This window comes from Mastigoproctus giganteus, chromosome 14, assembly GCF_048544385.1.
Source record: "Mastigoproctus giganteus isolate SK-2022 chromosome 14, ASM4854438v1, whole genome shotgun sequence".
Lineage (NCBI taxonomy): Eukaryota > Metazoa > Arthropoda > Arachnida > Uropygi > Thelyphonidae > Mastigoproctus > Mastigoproctus giganteus.
Window position 1 is genome coordinate 121,275,981 of NC_143588.1, and position 20,773 is coordinate 121,296,753.

The 20,773-nt window shown below is 38.7% G+C and overlaps 1 protein-coding gene across 3 annotated transcripts in view; it reads right to left on the reverse strand.

The window, feature by feature from the left end:
- Positions 1-20,773, reverse strand: part of LOC150075695 (E3 ubiquitin-protein ligase RNF220-like) — a 226,643-nt gene that overhangs the window by 169,936 nt on the left and 35,934 nt on the right. The gene's annotated exons all lie outside the window — the stretch shown is intronic.

Genomic DNA, 20,773 nt, shown 5'->3' on the forward strand with positions numbered 1-20,773 from the left:
TAAAGTACTACATATGGGAAACAGTAACCGCAGAGTAACATATCAACTCTGTGGTACTACACTGACAGTGGTAGAGAACAAAAAGGACCTGGGGGTAATTGTGCAGGCAGATATGAAGTTTTCTGAGCAGGAATTTTTCTAGCAGGGATAAGGAGGTGATTATTTCCTTGTATAAGGCAATGCTCAGGCCACACCTGAGTACTGTATACAGGTCTGGAGGCCTCATTTTAAGAAGGATGTAGAGCTGTTGGAACGAGTGCAGAGAAGGGCAACAAGATTAGTGAATGGAACAAAGGGTTGCTCTTACGAAGAAAGGCTTAAGTTTTGCAAATTACAGTGTCTGGAGACTAGGCACCTGCGAGGTGATCTGATTGAGGTGTATAAAGTCTTGAATGGTTTGAGCATGCTCAATGCTGATGGGATTCTTCCTCTTGCTCAGAATAATCACCCAAGAGGGCATAAATTCAAATTGAGGAAAGACAGATGTAGGATAGATGTGCAGAAGTTTGCCTTTAGCCAGCGGGTAGTTGGTTGGTGGAACAGACTTTCATCTTTTGTTGTGGAAGTTGATAGCCTAAATAAATTTAAGACTGAGCTGGATAGGCATGTGGAACAAACGGAGGGGTGGAATGGGAGAGTTTTTTTTTTTTTTTTTGGCTGATGCTGCATAAGCTCACTTTCTTGCATCATGTGCCTCTGCTAATGCTAAAAGTATTTAGTAAGTTTATTATGAGTTTAGGACAGACCTTCCAAATTCTTTTCAATACTGCTACTTCAAATAGGCCAACTCTGGGCCATTTCCATCTTTCATTGTTTATTAAATTGAAAATTTCAATTTGTGAGAGAGAATCCTCATAACTGTTGCTAACGTAGGTTAAATGTTCAAGTGTCATTTTAGTCTGCCGATTACTTTCTGTTGTTGCTGGGTTTAACGACACAGACTACTTGGGCCATATTGTGTCTTTCTAATGGTGAATATGAAATAACTATATTTTATGATATATTCCTATCCGGTTTAGGAAAGGAAATAGTTCTTTTTTTATTAGGATCATCTCCCAGAATCTGCATTAAATTTATTGATATAAATTTAATTTGTCTGCATATTAGTAATTGATTTAAAAGTGTCTAAGCAGATGTTTTGAAAGTTGGGACAGTCCACTAACAAATGGCAAATGGTCAGTTGTACTTGACATGAGGTACATTGGGGAGCGCTGTCATTAGTTAATAGATACAGGTGAGTGTGATGAGTATGCCCAATCCTGAGCCTTCCTAAAATTGTTTCTTCTCGTCTGCTTTTCTGGAAGCTGGAGGGCCACAGCTTTGGTTCCGGTTTTATTTGGTAGAGTTTATTTCCTGGATAACCTTTCCAGATTAATGACCAGCTATTATAACATGCTTTACAGATGTGTTTGTAATCTGTATATGGAACTTGAATAGTTTGCGAAATAGTGGTTTCTGGTTGTTTGGCTGCATGATCTGCTCTTTCGTTGCCGGCTATTCCAGAATGTCCCGGGATCCAGCAGAATGTCACAGTTTGGTTCAATTCCATACAGGCAAGTAACTTAGACGAATCTGTTTTATTACCGGGTGAGAGGAGTTTGTTACACTTATTACAGCAGTGACAGCAATGAGTGAGTCAGTGTATATTAAAGTAGTCTTAATTAAAAATTCAGTTATCCGATCACGAGCTAAATTAATAGCATAAAGCTCAGCAGTAAAGATACTGCATTCTGTTGGTAATGAAACAGAAATTGTGAATGAAGGGAAGATTGCTGCAGCACCTGGGTCTCAGTTTTTGATCCATCTGTATAGATTTTACAGGCCTCTGAGTTAGAAAAGTGAGTTTCATGTAATTGTACAATATTGGAGGGGGACAAGGTGTTCTTACCCCACTGTTGAAAATAGTTGTCGTAATTAACAGAAATATTTGTCCAAGGCGGATCAGGAGGTGTCATGTCCTGAAATATATTGCTGATGTCTATATTCCATGCTTGAGTGAGTTCTTTAAGTCTAAGTGCAGCAGGTCGGTTTTCATTTGGCTTACTGTTGTAAAATGACTCCCATTCGGTAGTATACAGACATTTCCAACTAGGGTGGGAGGGAAGACTGCGAATTTTTGCGGCATACATCAAAAGTAATATTTTCCTCCGAAGATGTAAAGGTGGTTCATGAGCTTCGATAAAGGCTCTGAACTGGGGAGGTTCTGAAAGCCCCTAGAGAAACTCTCAGCACACTGTGCTGGATCGTATTCAATCGCTCTAAAGTAGTTCTTCTCGCAGAGTCATACACTGGAGAGCCATAGCCTAAGCAGGATCTGATGAGAGCTCGATAAAGATGGATCAGGGTATGTTGATCAGCACCCCATGACATAGATGACACACACCAGAGAATATTCAACTTTTTCAAACAGATAGTTCTAGGATAAGCCACATATGCTTGAAAGTTCAGTTTCTTATCCAGTACGAGGCCAAGAACACGGACAGTGTGAACAAGAGGAATTGAAATGTTATTGATCTTTAGCTCAGGATGTAGTGAGCGTAATTTGCAAAAATGAGTAGTGGTGGATTTCTGCTCAGCTAGGCAGTATCCATTACGTAAGGTCCATGATTCTATTCTGGCGAGAGCAATTTGTAACTGTCTTTCAACAGTATTCATACTTTGTGACTGGCAGGATATGGTGAGATCATCTGCATACATGTATATTTGGATGGTCCGATTACTTTCTGGGAACATAACATCTTGATGAATAATTACATGAAACAGAGCACTGATAGAATGGAGACCATGTTAGTGTTTTGATATTATCTGAGGTTACAATAGATGAAAAAGTTTTGCCTGGATGTATTTTCTCACTGACCAATTTGTAGGGTAAACCCTAAGGGTCATCTTTAAGCTTAGATTCAACTAACCTATCCCAAGCTGAACACTTTTCCCTGTAGATACTATTAAATATGTTCTCCTTGTTGCTTTATACAGTTCCTTGAGAAATAAAACAGATATCTGGGAGCTAACTTTTCAAGCTAAAGCACTAGATACTAAGAACCCTGTGATGAGTACAATATATGCATCACAGTCATTAGGCCTATTTATATACTTTACTTCTAGGTACAGTATTTATATACAGAGAAATAAAGTGAGCCAGTAAATCAGATGTCTTATAATGGTGTATTTTAACTTTTCAGATATTGACTGGAACCTGTGGGTTGGTCACTCTCACACTAGCAAGCCTTTTGCAGATTTATTGGATGACTTTTCTAGAGCAGCAACAAGAGAGCTATACTCTTGATCCGATTATCAAGAGTATTGTTCTCTTGATGCATCAAATGATTCTTCGTGCATTAAAATCTGCAGATAACAGAACCACTAGAGGCAGTGATCACAGTGTATTCATGTGGAATTAAACTTCAAGATGTAACGACCATCAAGGATAAAGGGAACGGTTTTGCTTTTGCAAAGGATGCTATAGTGGTCTCGGACAGTTTGATATTCTTTACAGGTGGACCGACTAATTTTACCATTAAAAATTTCTAAATGGGAAGCCTACAGGGAAATAATCATAGAAGCTACTAGGCTTTTCATACCAACTAAGAAATACTGTTCAAGACTTAGACCTAAATGGATATCAGATGAACTAATGTGATATGTGGCAGAGAAGAAAAGTGCATGTGATGCATATAAATTACACCGTCTGCATGTTTTTTGATTTTTGTAAACTAATTGTGGTTTTTAACTGACTTTTTTTACACTGATTTCAGAAACATTATTCGTTCTTTTCTATCATATATATAATTTTTTTACTAATCACTTAAGTTGATGAAATCAGTTTTAGGATTAGAATATGATGCAAGAAAGAATGCTTATGCAGCATCAGCCAAAAAAAAAAAAAAAACCTCCCATTTCACCCCTCCATTTGTTCCAAATGCCTGTCCAGCTAAGCCATAAATTTATTTAGGCTATCAACTTCCACAACAAAAGATGGAACTCTGTTCCACAAATCAACTACCCGCTGGCTAAAGGCAAATTTCTGCATATCTATTCTACAACTGTCTTTCCTCAATTTGAATCTGTGCCTCCTCAGGTTCTTAATCTGAGCAAGAGGAAGAGTCCCATCAGCATTCAGCTTGCTCAACCCATTCAAGGCCTTATAACCTCAATCAAATCACCTCGCAGGTGCCTACTCTCCAGGCACTGCAAAAAATTTGGAGAACTGAAGCCTTTTTTCGTAAGAGCACCCCTTTGTTCCCCTCACCCATCTTGTTGCCTTTCTTTGTACTGGTTCTAACAACTCTACATCCTTCCTAAAATGAGGCCTCCAAACCTGAACATAGTACTCTACGTGTGGCCTGACCATTGCCTTGTATAACGGAATAATCACATCCCTGTCCCTGCTAGCAAAATTCCTATATATCATTGACAAGACCCCATGACCTGACCTGGCAGCCCATCTGCACTGCTCAGCGAACTTCATATTTGACTGCACAATTACCCCCTGGTCTTTTTCACTTTCCACTTCCCTGAGTGTAGTACCACACAGTTGGTACATTTCTTTTGGGTTATTGCTACCCATATGCAGTACTTTGTATTTGTCAAAGTTAAACTTCAGTTGCCACTTCTCAGCCCATTTGCCCAACTTATCTAGGTGCTGTCTTTACTGTCATTAACAACCCTGCCAACCTTTGTATCATCTGCAAACTTGGACATTAAACCTGATATACCATCATCAATATCATTGATAAATATATAAAACAACAATGGGCTGAACACCGAACCCTGGGGAACTTCACTAATAACATATGCCCATGAAGAGCAGTGTCCATTGATTACCACTCTGTCTTCTCCCACTCAACCATCCCTTTATCCATTGTAGCAACTTACCCTTAATGCCATACCTATCCAATTTGTGCAGCAGTCTTCAAAAGCTTTCCTGAAATCCAAGTATATGATATCAAAATTATTTTTGGCATTCAGTTCCTTTGTGACCACATCATAGTATCCAATCAAATTGGTCAGACAAGAACTCCCTTTAACAAACCCATGCTGTGTCTTAACTATCACTGCAGTCTTGTCTAGATGATTCTGCAATGCTTCTTTAGCCAGTGATTCCATTATTTTCCCCAGAATACAAGTTAAACTAAGAGGTCTATAGTTACTTGTGTCACCTTTTGAACCCCTTTTATGAAATTGTGATACAGTCCATGGGCACCTCCCCTGAGTCTAAGGAAGCTCTCATAATTATGGCTAAGGTTTGCTTACTTCCTTTGCTGCCTCCTTTAATATAACTGGATAGATCCCATCCACCCTAGCAGTGGCGGATTACCCACAAGGCAATGATTGATTGATTGATTGATTGATTTGATTTGGTAGTTGTTGGCGCATCGGCTTCTGTGGCCATATTGCACCTCCCAAGGTTTTTGCAGTACTTTGATCCAAGCCCGAGGCGGGAATCGAACCCGCGACCTTTGGGTTGCCGGGCAGGTACTTTACCCACTCGGCTAGCCCGGTCGGCCAAGGCAATGAGGCACGTGCCTAGGGGCCCCAGGTTTGGGGGCCCCTAAGCCAAGACATTTTCCTATAGTATTCTAAAATAGATCAATGTTTTCAGTAAACATCATAAAAATCTTGATTAATTTAAGTGAAAATTTAAGCAAAAAATTCAAAAGTACAAAATTTCATTTATTTGCCACCTAACTTTTATTTATTTTTTATTATTATTATTTTTGGGGGGACCCCAAATATAATTTGCCTAGGGGCCCCAACTATCCTTAATCCACCACTGCACCCCAGGTGCCTTTTTTATGTTTAACTTCACAATTTCTCCTCCACTTTGCTCTCAGTTATCACAAAATCACTTAACTCCCTATTAGAGTTTGATAGAGTTCTTGCACTCCCCTCATTGAATAACTCATGTATGAATGTAGAGGCAAAATACTCATTCAGTTTATCAGCTACCTGAGCATGATCATCAATAGTCAACCCATCTATGCTAAATGGTCCAATCTGATTCATCCCTTTCCTTCTAGAGTTTACATAAGTAAAGAACTGTTTGCTGTTTTTCGTTACATCCTTTGCCAAGGATTTCTCGTAATCTGCCTTCGCCTGCCTAACCTCCTTTGTGACTTGATTACAGACTAGTTTATATCTGCCATAGGCTTCTGTGTCACCTGATACTTTATATGCATCCCATGCATTTTTCTTCTCTGCCACGAGCCTCATTAGTTCATCTGACATCCATTTAGGCCTAAACCTTGAACAGTATTTCTTAGTTGGAATGAAAAGCCTAGTATCCTCCAAAATTAAGTCCCTGAAAGCTTTCCATTTAGAATTCAACGTTGGTAACATCATCAGTTGATCCCACTGTAATTAAAAACTGTCTGAGACCCCTGTAGTCACCTTTACAAAAGCAATAGCCCTTCCCTTTAGCCTTGATGGTAGTTACATCTTTAATTCCCACATCAATACATTGTGATCACTGTCACCCAGTGGGTCCTTTATCTGCAAATTTTTAATGCATGATTCTTTATTATTGAATGTATTAAATTAGGAGTAAATTCTGGGAATTTGTAAATTAAATATTTACTTGTTGGCAAAGCTGCCTTCATTGAATAGCAGAATTGACTGAAGGCAACGCTGCCTTCAGTCAATTCTTTCTTGACTTTGAGAGTTCCATGCAGCACTGTTTATAAGTGTAAGCTCAGTTTATTTTTGAGGATATTGTGTCAAACTTGTGCTAAAAAGTGAGTAAATGTCTTCATGCAAGTGTTTAAACAATCCAAACTTTTGTTACATTTGTGTTAGTTATTTAGTTCCGAAGCAAAGACAGGATATTACAGAATTTGTAAAAAATGTGCATTGTGCTTATTTTGGAGTGAAACTCCATGACCAAGATAAACAATGAGCTCCACATAAAGTTTGCAGAACCTATGTTGAAGCACTGCGATTGCAGTAAAATGATAAATGGAAGGCGATGCCATTTGCAATTCCCCCTGATTTGGCAGGAGCCTACAAACCACTGTGATGACTTACTTTTGCTTAGTTAATGTAAAGGGATATAATGCAAAGAGTATGAAGGACAGTGTGCATCCTAATATTCCATCTACCATTAGACCAGTCCCACATGAAGATAACCTACCAATATTTAAATGCCCTCCACTTATATTGTAGAATGTAGCAGCAGAGTGCTACACACCTGGAGACATTGAGGCCAGCTCTCATCTATTTTTACAGCATGAACTCAATGATTTGGTAAGAGATTTTAATTTGCCAAAGGAATCTGCAGAACTCTTTGGTTATAGACTTAAGTCAAAAAATCTTCTAGCACATGGGACATTTTTCTCATGGTATAGACACAGAATGAGAACTAGTCCCCCTACTTTTCTGAGGCTAAATCTATGGGTGTTTTTTAAATGTTTATCCTAAACAATGGAGACTTTTTATTGACTCAAAGAGAAATTTCAAAGGTTTTTTGCTCCACAATGGAAATAAATGCGGGTCAATTCTAGTAGCTCACTCTCATGTTTCTTTAATTTGAAAGAAATATGAGAACTTGAAGTTGTTCACAAATATTAAGTATGAAGAACATAGTTGGTTAGTCTGTGCTGACTTTAAAGTGATAGGCATGTTTTCTGGACAGCAATCTAGCTACACAAAAATGGCTTGCTTTTTGTTTGAGCAAGGAGTAACCATTGGGATGTCAAGGTCTGGTCAAAGAGGAGCAGTTTGTTGCCTGGATCAAAGGACATAGTTCTTAACCCACTGGTTTGTTGTTGTTGTTGGTTTGTTTGTTTGTTATTTGGTTTTTTAGGAGCATTAGCAACAAAAGGCCATATTGCAACGGGGATATGCAGTGGTCATTCCCTGACCTTTCCGCATCCTCCATATTTGGTGGTAATAGGCTCGAACCCCGGTCTAATCAAGAAGCGTGTGCTATGCCCACCTGGCTACGGAGGTGCCTACCCACTGGTAGACCCCAAAACTGTCCTCCTTGCACCTTTGCACATCAAACTGGATTTTATGAAACAGTTTGTGAAAGCTTTACCACAGGAAGGTGCCTGCTTCAACTACCTTTGTACTAAACTCCCATCGATCACCCTGGAGAAGCTAAAACAAGCATTTTTTGTTGGACCCCAAGTTCTTAACCTGATGAGACAGAGTTTGAGGGAATTATGACTAAAAGAAAAAAACAAGCATGGATTAGCTTCAGGTCTGTTGCTGAGAACTTCTTAGGGAACAACAAGGATCCAGATTACAAGAATATAGTTGAAAATATGTTGGCAAACTTCAAGAAGCTGGGCTAACAGGCCACCTTGGCTACTTGTCACCTTGAAATAAGCATTAACATTAGTAGAGGCATATGATGCAAGAAAGCAGGCTTATGGAGCATCAGCCAAAAAAAAAAAAAAATTTCCACTTCACCCTTCTGTTCGTTCGAAATACCTGTCCAGCTGAGCCTTCAATTTATTTAGGCTATCAACTTCCACAACAAGAGATGGAAGTCTGTTCCACCAACCAACTACCCGCTGGCTAAAGGCAAATTTCCGCACATCTTAGTGAATAGAACCCTTTGTTCTATTCACTAATCTTGTTGCCCTTCTCTGTACTCGTTCCAGCAGCTCTACATCCTTCTTGAAATGGGGCCTCCAGACCTGTATACAGTACTCAAGGTGTGGCCTGACCATTGCCTTTATACAAGGGAATAATCACCTCCTTATCCCTGCTAGAAAAATTTCTGTATATCATTGATAAGACACCATGAGCTACTCTTGCAGCCCATCTGCACTGCTCAGAGAGCTTCATATCTGCCTGCACAATTACCCCCAGGTCCTTTTCATTCTCTACCACTGTCAGTGTAGTACAACAGAGTTGATACGTTGCTCTGGGGTTGCTGTTTCCCATATGTAGTACTTTACATTTGTCAATGTTAAACTTCATTTGCCACCTCTTGGTCCATCTGCTCAACCTTTCCAGATCCTGTTGCAGGAGCATAGCGTCAGTAGTGTCCTTAACAACCCTGCCAACCTTCGTATTGTCTGCAAACTTGGACATTAAGCTTGATATTCCAAATCTAGGAAGTGTTAGTGAAGAACAGGGCGAGAGGTTTCACCAGAAAATTAAAGACATGGAAATGAGGTACCAGAGATTGCTGGATGTTGAAGAGGGACTGTAAAGTAGAAGGATCTGTAGGAAAATCAAAGAAACAAAAATTTGACTCATCGCAAATCAGTTTTTAAAATGAGAGGCGAATGTGGACTTTACCTTTTTAGCAGTGTTTTCAACATATATTTAAATATAAAAGTCTGGTAAAAGTAGTATTTTGTTATAACTTCAGTGCACAAATTCTGCCAAAATTAATAAAAATTTGTGAAAAACAAATTTTCTTTTGTGATTTTTGAAGATACCTACCATGATGGAAACAAACAGATATCATTCTTGAAATTAGCATTAGAAAATGATCCACAAACACCCTTTTTCTGAGAAAACAGTGAATTTTTTCAAAATGCACTGTTTTCGAGTGCTTTTTGACTTGATTATCTGTAATCAAGTCAAAAAGGAAGTTAGACAAGCCAAGGCAGATTATGAGAAATCTTTGGCAAAGGATGCAAACAAAAACAGCAAAGACTTCTTTACTTATATAAACACTAGAAGGAATAGGATGAATCACATTGGTCCAATTGATATCAATGGTTTCACTGTTCCTGATCCTGCTCAGTTGCTGACAAATTGAATCAAACTAACAGTGAACTAAATAATTTTATAATAACAGAGAGGAAAGTGGAAGAGAAACTGTTCAAATTAAACATAAAAAAGGCACCAGAGGTGGATGGGATCTATTCAATTATATTAAGGGAAGAAGCAAAGGAAGTAAGCAAATGTTTAGCCATAATTATGAGAGCATCTTTGGATTCGGTGGAAGTCCCTGAGGACAGGAGATCTGTGAAAGTATTCCCAATTCACAAAGGAGGATCAAAGGGTGACATGAGTAATTACAGACCTGTTAACTAATTTCTGTTCCAAGGAAAATAATGGCATCACTGGTTAAAGAAGTAATGCAGGATCATTTAGACAGGATGCATTCTGCATTTATATTTCAGTCACGGCATGGGTTCATTAAGGGGAGAACTTGTCTGATCAGTTTTATTGGATATTATAATGCAGTAACAAAGGAACTGGAAGGAAAAATAATTTTTATATTATTACTTGGATTTCAGGAAAGGTTTTGATACCGTCACACATACAAGACGGCTTCACAAATTGGAGCATTGCAGCAAGTTACTGCTATGCATAAAGCAATGGTTGAATGGGAGAAGACAGAGAATGGTTATCAATGGACACTGCTGTTCATGAACTAATATTATTAGTGGGGAGTCCCACAGTATTCGGTATTTATTAATGATGTTGATGAAGATATATCAGGCTTAATGTCTCTAAGACTGCAGATAAAAAAAGGTTGGCAGGGTGGTTAATGACAGTAATGAAGGTATGCTGCTGTTGCAACAAGATCTAGAAAAATTAGCAGTTGAGAGAAAAGAACCTCATAACATACCTCGACATTGAAGCAACTTTTCATGCTGTTCAGGTACTTGCCCTCCTACAACTGCTTGAAGACCACTACTCTATAGGCGGGGATGCGCTACACTTCCTCTCATCACTCCTTCTCAACCGTACTATCATACACTCCATCATTAAAAAAAAAAAAACCTATATCAAGATAGGAGTACCGGGGGGGGGGGGAAGAGTTCTCCCTGATCTCCTCTTTACTGCCATTATATCCCCTTTCATAAGCCAGAGACCAGATGTATTGTCTTACACAGATGATTTAAAAATACTGACCACTATCCAAGCAAACATAGACCCCTCTAGGATCACAGAGGAAATTAACAGTGTCCTCCTTGCACTAGTGGGCTACCTTAAACAATTTGGCCTTAACATTAACCCAGCGAAGTTTAAGTGCATGCTCTACTCCCTGAAGAAAGAAACAACAATCTCGCCCAACGTCAGTGGAGTTTCCATCCTGACTGTTTTTTATCATTTAGATTTGGGAGCTTTGACACAAAACCCAGATTCAACAAGCACACTGACAAACTCATCAGTCGTGCAGTGCACCTGAAATGGAGAGCGAAACAACACCTGCATTATGTCTCAGGCAAGGTTACAGTAACAAAATATGTCAGGACCATTATATACTCCACACTACATTATGCAGCTGAAATCTGGACATCAGCAGCACCCACGATCAGAAAACCTATTTGGGCAGCAGTCTATTGGCTTCTCAAATGGGTAACCTGCAAGCACAGGTTACCACCCCATGTTCATACAACTGAAATGGCCCAAGGCCCTGGGAACCCTCACGCTGCCCTCTCTCATTGACAAAAAAAGACTGATAATCATAGTAAAGACCAGTCTAATCACATCTTCATTCTGGGATCTCTGTGGCTGGAGGATTCCACCTGTCCAGCTCAGAGCCAGCCCAACTATTTGCCCTCTTCATGTATGCCTCCACTTATCAGATCATTTCCTACCATACCAGATGCTATCTAAACTGTGCTTTAATCTGTGTGTGTGTGTGTGTGTGTGTTTTATGGTCCCTTTGAAGTAATGGAGAGTGACAGGATTATCAGTACATGATAATCCATGTTTAGGTGAGCACACAGCATGAAATTTGACTCCATGTGTGCATGGCCAAGTCAGCATGGTTGATTTAAAAAAACGTTGATAAGTTAAACGGGTTGATTCAAAACTGTATTTATATATGAATGAATAAATATTTATTATATTCATATAATAAACTGTATTTATATATGAATGAAATACTGATAAAGTAGACATTTTATTACTATTACTTATTTAACAAAAATATAGTCTGCTTTTCAGGTTTACAACATTGAATTCCTCATAAATAGAAATAATAGCAATATCTTCAACAGTGTCAATAAACTACTTCCAATTTTTTCCATTCATCTGTTTCATCCTTGGAAGGACTAGCAAGTTCATAAATTGTTGTTTCCCCTGAACTATAATTTGTATCTTTATCAGTGTCATCAACTGGTATTATTAGAGGATCATACAACTTTTTGATCACAGCATCTTTTCTCCATTATTCTTCTATCAAATATGATACATGAGCACAATATTTTTTAAGTTACTTTGCCAATTGAAGTTAGTCCAAGGATAGTTAATTCCAATGATCTAGTACAGCAGCAATCTTAAAACTAGGAATCTTTTGCTCAGGAATGGAATCAAATTTATATATTTTATTTTGAGAACAGAATTTTGAGAAATTTAAGAGTTAAACTTTTCTAAGCTCTTCACTAACCATCCTTCCTCAACATCCTTCCTCAACTTGAATTTATGCCCTCTCATGTATATAGTTTGAGCAAGAGGTAGAATCCATTCAGCATTGAGCTTATCCAATCTCGAGCTTATCTCAATCTATGCAAACCTTAAATACCCCAATCAGATCACATTGCATGTGCCTAGTCTTCAAATTGTAACATTCCTAGTGTATCTCTTCCTGGGTATAACCTCCATGCACAAGCACATGGTGAGTGACTACCAAGGTGTGAACCAACGTAAGCAGGGGTCAAGGTGTGGCGCCCACACCACATGGAGGAATGCTGCCCCTCTGTGTTACCAGGCAGTACTAGGTGGTAGATGGCTCTCATCAACCGTGCAATACCACCACTTTGCTTATTGGAGGCTTGAAGTGGTGGAACCCATGTTTAGTCTCCAGAGCTAAGTTCCAGTCAACCCTTCCCCATCTCTTCCATCATGCAGTATGATTGATGAATTTTGAGGTTATGATGAACATCATGGCGAGATCCAATCTTCCTTACAATTCGAGGGTACAGCTCTAAAACGGTGTTCGCAGGCCGGCTTCCAGATCACCTAGTGTATAATCTTGCTACCTCTACTCTGCCAGATAGTGATTGGAGGGAGTCCGAGTAGTGTGCGGGGGGGGGGGGGGGGAGCATTGTCGAGGCCACGTTATGTCGAGGATCTGGGTATATTCTTACCATGTGTACGCCATATCCAAAAATTTCATTATTTCATACCATATGTCCCACCCACTTTTTCTTACTATTGAATACACCATGAATTGTCAAACTAATAGAGCAAGCTTATCTGCGAAAAGATCTAAACGTCCCAAACACTTCCTAATTCATTTCACAAATATATGTGAAATCTCAGCGATGTCCATTTCCACTTACAGTCTGCCAAACCCCATGTACTTTTTCTGACAGAATCTCAGTTATCGGTTGATTCAACTACTGCTCATCTCAGTTGTCCAAATTATTCACTGTACGATTCCTTTAACCTCAAAGGTGGTACTTGTGCATATGTCCATTCCGATATTCCCTGTCAGAGACTTGTTAATTTGGAATCTCCTCTTTTCGATCTTCTCTGGCTCAAAATCTCTCTACCTCATTGTGTCAAATTCATCTGTTGTCTCTACTGTTCTCCCAACTCCACTAATCACTTTGAGCTCTTTGACTTCCTCTCTTTGCAACTTTCCTAACAGTGAGGTAATTTTCCTTGGCGATTTTAACGTTCACAACTCCAGCTGGCTTCTGTTTTCTAGTCACACCGACCCAGCTGGTTGAGATGCTGAGGCTTTTGCAATTACTAATGACCTTGCACAGATTGTTCATTTACCTACAAGAATACCGGACAATCCTAACCATACAGCCAACACACTTGATCTTTTTCTCACAAACAACCCTTCTAAGTACACCGGTCGAAGTGAGAGGTCCTTTAGGCACCTCAGATCACAACTTGGTGATTGTCTCTTCTCCAACGGAGCCTTTATCTCATGGCTATTCCCAACCTCGTATTGTTTGGCATTACAAGAATGCAAAATGGGATGACCTGCGAGATTTATTTTCTTCTTTTCTTTGGTCGGATTACGGTTTCAAAACTTCTGATGTCAACGTTTGCTCAGATCGTGTCAGTGAAACTATTCTTGCAGGAATGGAATCCTTTATCCCACACTCCACTTTAAAATCTCGTCCCTTATCTAAACCTTGGTTTTCCAATAAATGTACTAAGGCTGTTCAAGAGAAGAATGTTGCATATCGTAATTGGCTAGTTTCTAATTCTTCAATTTCATTTTCTGCCTAAACCAAAGCTCGCAACAATTGTAAAGAAGTTATTAATCAGTCCAAACTAGATTTTGAACAGGCTAAGAGTAGAAAACTTGCTTCTTGCTACCCTAATGGTAGCTGAGCATTCTGGTCTCTTGCCATAGCTATTGGCCGCAACTTTTGCCCATCTCTGCTCCCACCTCTGTCCAAACCAGATGGTTCTGTTGTCACTTCAGCCAAGGATAAAGCTGACCTGCTAGCATTCCATTTTTCTTCCAACTCATGTATTAATGATCTAGGTAAAACACCTCCCACCATTCCCAACACGCTCCATTCAATGCCTCCTGTGGTCTTCCATCAAAAGGATATCAGAAGGATTTTGACGAATCTTGATGCTAAGTAAGTTCCAGGTCCTGATGGTATTTCTCCACTTGTTCTCAAAACCTGTACTCCTGAGCTTACTCCTATTCTTTGCCGCCTTTTTTCACTTTCTTATTCCAAAGGTGTTTTTCCTTCTGCTTGGAAATTTGCTCTTATCCAGCCAGTTCCAAAAAAGGTGACAAATCTCTCCCATTCAATTATCGTCCCATTTCAATTACTCCTACACTTTCTAAAGTAATGGAGAAATCAATTAACTGCCAAATTTTAAACTACCTAGAAATCTTCCGTCTGATCAACGATCGCCAGTATGGATTCCGTCAGTGTCGATTCACTGGTGATATTCTGGCTTATGTTACCCATTTATGGACAAATTCAATGGAAAAGTTTGTGGAAACACAAGCAGTTGCTCTTGACATCTCAAAGGCTTTCGATTGTGTTTGGCATAAAGGTCTTTTAAACAAGCTTCCATCTTATGGTTTGCCAACTGTTTTTTGTAATTGGTTATCCAGTTTTCTCTCTGATCGCTTACTGAGGGTGATGGTAGATGGCTTTCTGTCTTCTAACTTCTCCACTAATGCTGGTGTCTCCCAAGGTTCAGTTCTTTCCCCCACTCTTTTCCTCTTGTATATTAATGACCTTCTTCCATTGACTGGAAATCCTATCCATAGTTTTGCCGATGATAGCACATTGCATTCCACTTTCCATTTTGAGAAACCTTGCCCTGCTCAATCAGCTTCAACTTCTTGAAAATCTGCTAAGAATTCCTTAAATGCCGATCTACAGGTAATCCTCCAGTGGGGCAAACACAACTTAATTGATTTAAATTCTTCTACAACTCAGTCTTGTCTTTCATCTCACAAAAATGCATGCTCAATGCTGATGGGATTCTTCCTCTCGCTCAGAATAATCACCTGAGAGGGCATAAATTCAAATTGAGGAAAGACAGATGTAGGATAGACGTGCGGAAATTTGCCTTTAGCCAGCGGGTGGTTGGTTGGTGGAACAGACTTCCATCCCTTGTCGTGGAAGTTGATAGCCTAAATAAGTTTAAGGCTCAGCTGGACAGGTATTTTGAATGAACAGAGGGGTGAAGTGGAAGTGGTTTTTTTTTTTTTTTTTTTTTTGGCTGATGCTGCATAAGCTTGCTTTCTTGCATCAAATGCCTCTACTAATGCTAATGCTAAAAAGGATTCTTCTGCTCCTATGCTTATCTTTGGTGACACTCTGATTTCTAGGCAAAATGATACATCTCTTTTGGGGATTACCCTGACTTCTAATGTCTCTCTTGGCACAAGCACATTACAAATATTGCTTCCTCTGCATCTAAAAAACTTGGTTTTCTTTTTTGTTTTCGGCGTTACTTTTCTTCCAAACAGCTGTTCACTCTGTACAAATCGCAAATTCGCCCTATCATGGAATATTGTTCCCACATCTGGGGTGGTGCCCCCAAAACCTCTCTCAGGCTTCTGGTTTCTGTTCAGAAGAGGGGCAGTTAGGTTAATTAATAATTCATTTCTAACAGAGTCTCTTCACTCACTATCTGATAGACGTACTGTTTCTGCTGCATGCCTCTTCTACAGATACTTCCATGGGCGCTGTTCTTCCGAATTGGCTTCTATAATTCCCGCTCTCTCTCTCTCTCTTTCAAAACAGTCCGAAGCCAACATCTATTTACTGTCCAACTCCAAACTCACAGAACCAACTTTTCATCTTCCTCATTTATTCATTCAACTGCCGTTTTCTGGAACAACCTTTCTTCATACGTATTTCCTGAAAATTACGGTCTACAGAAGTTCAAGTCCAATGTCAACAAATATCTTCTTTCGTCTTCTCAACCTCCAATCCAAGCAAAGTACCAAGTACTATAGGTTCTAATACCTCTCGTGTTTCGGAGTTACATAAAAAAAAAAAAGCACCTTTTGTTCCACTCAATAATCTCATTTCCCTTTTCTGCAGTTCATCCACATCCAGGTTTTTTCCTTCTCCACTACCTTGACTGTGGTATCACACAGTTGATATGTTAATCTGGGACTACTGCTACACATATGTAGTTTGACAAATACAGTACTTGCATTTGTCAAACTTCTTGCCACTTCTCAGCTCTGCTTAAATTTTCTAGATCATGTTGCAGTGGCGTACCCCGATTACTGTCTACCAACAATCGTATCATCTGTAATCTTAGACACAGAGATATGAATTCATCGATTAATAAATACAGTAATCAACAATGGGCCAGGCACTGAACCCTGGAAGATACCATTGATAACAGTATTCCTAGAAGAGCAATGCCCATTGATAACCGCTCCCTATCTTCTCCAACTCAACCATCCCTTTATCCATAGGGGCAAATTTGTCCCGAATGCCATACTTCCCCAATTTATACAATTTTTATATGCAACAATATCAAAAGGTTTTCCGAAATCCAGGTATATTATGTCAAAATTATTTTTTTTGTATCCATTTCCTTTCTTATTGCTATATAATATCCAACCAGATTAGTCAGACAGGATTGCCACTTAATAAATCTATGTGGTGACTGCTGTTTAACTGCATTCATGTCTAAATGGTCCTGCATTACTTTCTTTAACCAGTGATGGTTAAAGAAATTCTCCCGGAACAGAAGTTGCACCTATGGGCCTGTAATTACTCACTTCATCCAATGATCCCCTTTATGAATTGGGGAGACATTTGCACATCTCCAATCCACAGGGACCTTCACTGAATCACTAAATCCAAGGATGCTGTTATAATTATGGCTAAACATTTGCTTGCTTTTTTTCTGCTTTTTAATGTAATTGGATTCATCCACCCCAAGTGCTTTATTCCCCTTTAGCTTCAACAATTTCTTTTCAACTTTCACTTCCATTATCATAAAATCATTTAGCTCCCAGCCAACTTGTGTACTTCTGTATTCTCATTCCTAAGAACTGCTTTGCAGGTTAATGCACTCGTATATGTAAGATATTTACCTAGCTTGTCGGCAAACCTGAACAGGATCAATATCTATGTTCTTAATGACGACAAGGTTAAAAAAAACCACAGACTCTGAAGCTACACGTGATAGATGCTCACAGGAATTAATATGAATTTAGGACAGGTAAAAAAATTAAGCCATCTTATAGAATAAAAAAAAAAAAAAAAAAAAATTGCACACTTTGAAAAAAAAAAAAAATGTTAAAAGATGATAACTGCCATTTACAAGTACATTCATAATTATGGTATCTAAATGACAGAAGTAACTAAAACAAGCATATGGTGTTTATAAGTTGGATAAACTTTTGACAAAATAAAAAACATAATTTGAGATAGTTTTGTTGCCAAATGTTCTGGTTTGAGCAGTGATTTCAACATTATGATTCTTAGTATCATAATGTCATATTATAGGAGATTAGCAAATGAATTTAAACTCCAAATATAACAGGATTTATAATTATCTGCACTACAATAAATTTGTGCATCGCATTTGTATAAACTTAGTTTTATTATTATACATATATAATAACCATGAACTCTGGTTCTTTGGACTCAGGGGAGGTACCCATGGACTGGAGATGTGGAAATGTGACCCCAATTCACAAAGGAGGATCAAAGGGCAACAAGTAATTATAGACCTGTTAGTTTAACTTCTGTTCCAGGGAAATTAATGGAGGCACTGGTTAAAGAAGCACTGCAGGATCATCGAGATAAGACTCCAGTTATAGCTCGGACACAGCATGGTTTTGTTAAAGGGAAGTCTTGTCTGACCAATTTGATTGGATACTATGATGTATCCAATCAAAGCAAGTGGATGCAGGGAATAACTTTGATATCATATATTTGGATCTTAGAAAGGCTTTTAATACAGTTGCACATGGAAGACTGCTGCACAAATTGGAGCAGTAGGGCATTGGAGGAAAATTGCTGTTATGGATAAAGGGATGGTTGAGTGGGAGAAGACAGTGGTAATCAATGGACACTGCTCTTTGTGGAGTACTGTTATTAGTGGAGTCCCTCAGGGTTCAGTGTTGGGTCCATTGTTTTCTGCATTTATAAATGATATTGTTGATGGTATATCAGTCTTACTTAATGTCCAAGTTTGCAGACGATACGAAGGTTGGCAGGGTTGTTAAGGACACTAATGACAGTACGCTGCTGCAACAGGATCTAGAAAAGTTGAGCAGATGTGCTGAGAGGTGGCAAATGAAGTTTAACATCGACAAATGGGAAGCAGTAACCCCAGAGTAACATATCAACTCTGTGGTACTACACTGACAGTGGTAGACAATGAAAAGGACCTGGAGGTAATTATGTAGGCAGATATGAAGTTTTCTGAGCAGCGCAGACGGTCTGCAAGAGTAGCTCATGGTGTCTTGTCAATGATATAGAGGAATTTTTCTAGCAGGTATAAGGAGGTGATTATCCCCTTGTATAAGGCAATGGTCAGGCCACACCTTGAGTACTGTATACAGGTCTGGAGGCCTCGTTTTAAGAAGAATGTAGAGCTGTTGGAACGAGTACAGAGAAGGGCAACAAGATTAGTGAATGGAATTAAGGGTTGCTCTTACAAAGAAAGTTTAAGTTTTGCAGATTACAGTGTCTCGAGACTAGGCACCTGTGAGGTGATCTGATTGAGGTGTATAAAGCCTTGAATGGTTTGAGCATGCTCAATGCTGATGGGACTCTACCTCTTTGGTCAGAATAAATCACCTGAGAGGGCATAAATTCAAATTGAGGAAAGACAGTTGTAGGATAGATGTGTGGAAGTTTGCCTTTAGCCAGCAAGTAGTTGAGTGATGGAACAGACTTCCATCTTTTGTTGTGGAAGTTGATAGCCTAAATAAATTTAAGGCTGGGCTGGACAGGTATTTGGAAGGAATGGAGGGGTGAAATGGGAGCATTTTTTTTTTTTTTTTTTTTTTCCGCTGATGCTGCATAAGCTTGCTTTCTTGCATTGTATGCCTCTACTAATACTTTACCCACTCCCAATAGGCATAATATACTGTTTTATATACCTTTAATAAAGTTCAGTTGGATGTGTCAGTTTTATTATGCATTGGACAACTATCTAGTGGGCATACCAAAAAAATATATATACAGGTAAACCTTTATATGTGCGGTTAATTCATGCAATAAGTGTACCGTATATCTCGAAACTGCATATGTTGAAGTTAAAAACCTATGGGAAAAATTCTAATTCATCCTTGATGTTTTGGAACATTCATCAGAAGACTTAATTTAGGTCTTTAAAATATGTTTTAACTATGTACAGAGATAGAAATATAAAGAATAATGAAAAGCAAGTAAGCTAAAAAACGTTTATTAAAGAAATCAGCTACAAATCGAGTGAAAAATGGATATCCTACTTTCTAGAAAAATATATTTCAAGTGTCACTTGAATAGTTGCAGCCTTCTTTTTCACTTCATAAAATTAACATAGCAGCTAATTCTGTTTTCTAGGGTTCGGCAAACTAGCATGCTTCTTTCCACATATGGATCTAAATCCATAATTTGTTGTTTAACAGTTTCCAAATTTCGAAACATCTCCTCGAGTTCCTTTAATGAAATTTCTCTAGAGAGAGACACTCCTCTCCTTCAGCCACAATTTCTTCTTTCTCATTGTAAGCATGCTGTTGCTCCAATTCTATAAGATCCATGTCAGCGAGTGGCTGCGAATGCAAATCCAGGCATTCTCTGATATTAGGGGAATCATCTTCAAAATCAGAATCCTTTCCATTGATGCTAATTTCTTCAATAACAGCGTAAACTTTTCGGGCATCTTTTTTTTGGGCGTTGTTAAAAAAAAAAAATGTTTGTTTTGTAATCAGCTGCACTCTTCGAAATTTTAGAGAGCATATACTGTATAGAGGAATAGTATTAATGTTTGTGACCATATTAACCGAAACTCGCATTGATTGAAAATGTATATTATTATTATTAGCTACGTGGTGCAAGGAAGCCTGAAGCTTATGCTGCACCAGCCAAAAAAAAAAAAAAAATTCCGAGTTACCCTGAGAGAGAGAGAGAGAGAGAGAGAGAGAGAGAGAGAGAGAGAAAAAATTAGAAGGAAATCACCAAGAAATAGAAGAATGATGATATCCAGCTCAGGACTCCAGGTGTGCCAAGCCCATACTCACCAGATGCGAGTCCCTGATGATAATATATATATTGAGGTTTACCTGTGTGTGTATCCAAGGGCAGCCACATGGTATATTCTATTCAGCAATCAGTTTTTTTTTTTAGAAAAATTGTTTAAAATGAGCACTAAAGTTTTATTCTCAATTCTTATGCCATATTGGATAATATGAACCCAAAAAAAAAAAAAAAAAAAAAATGAA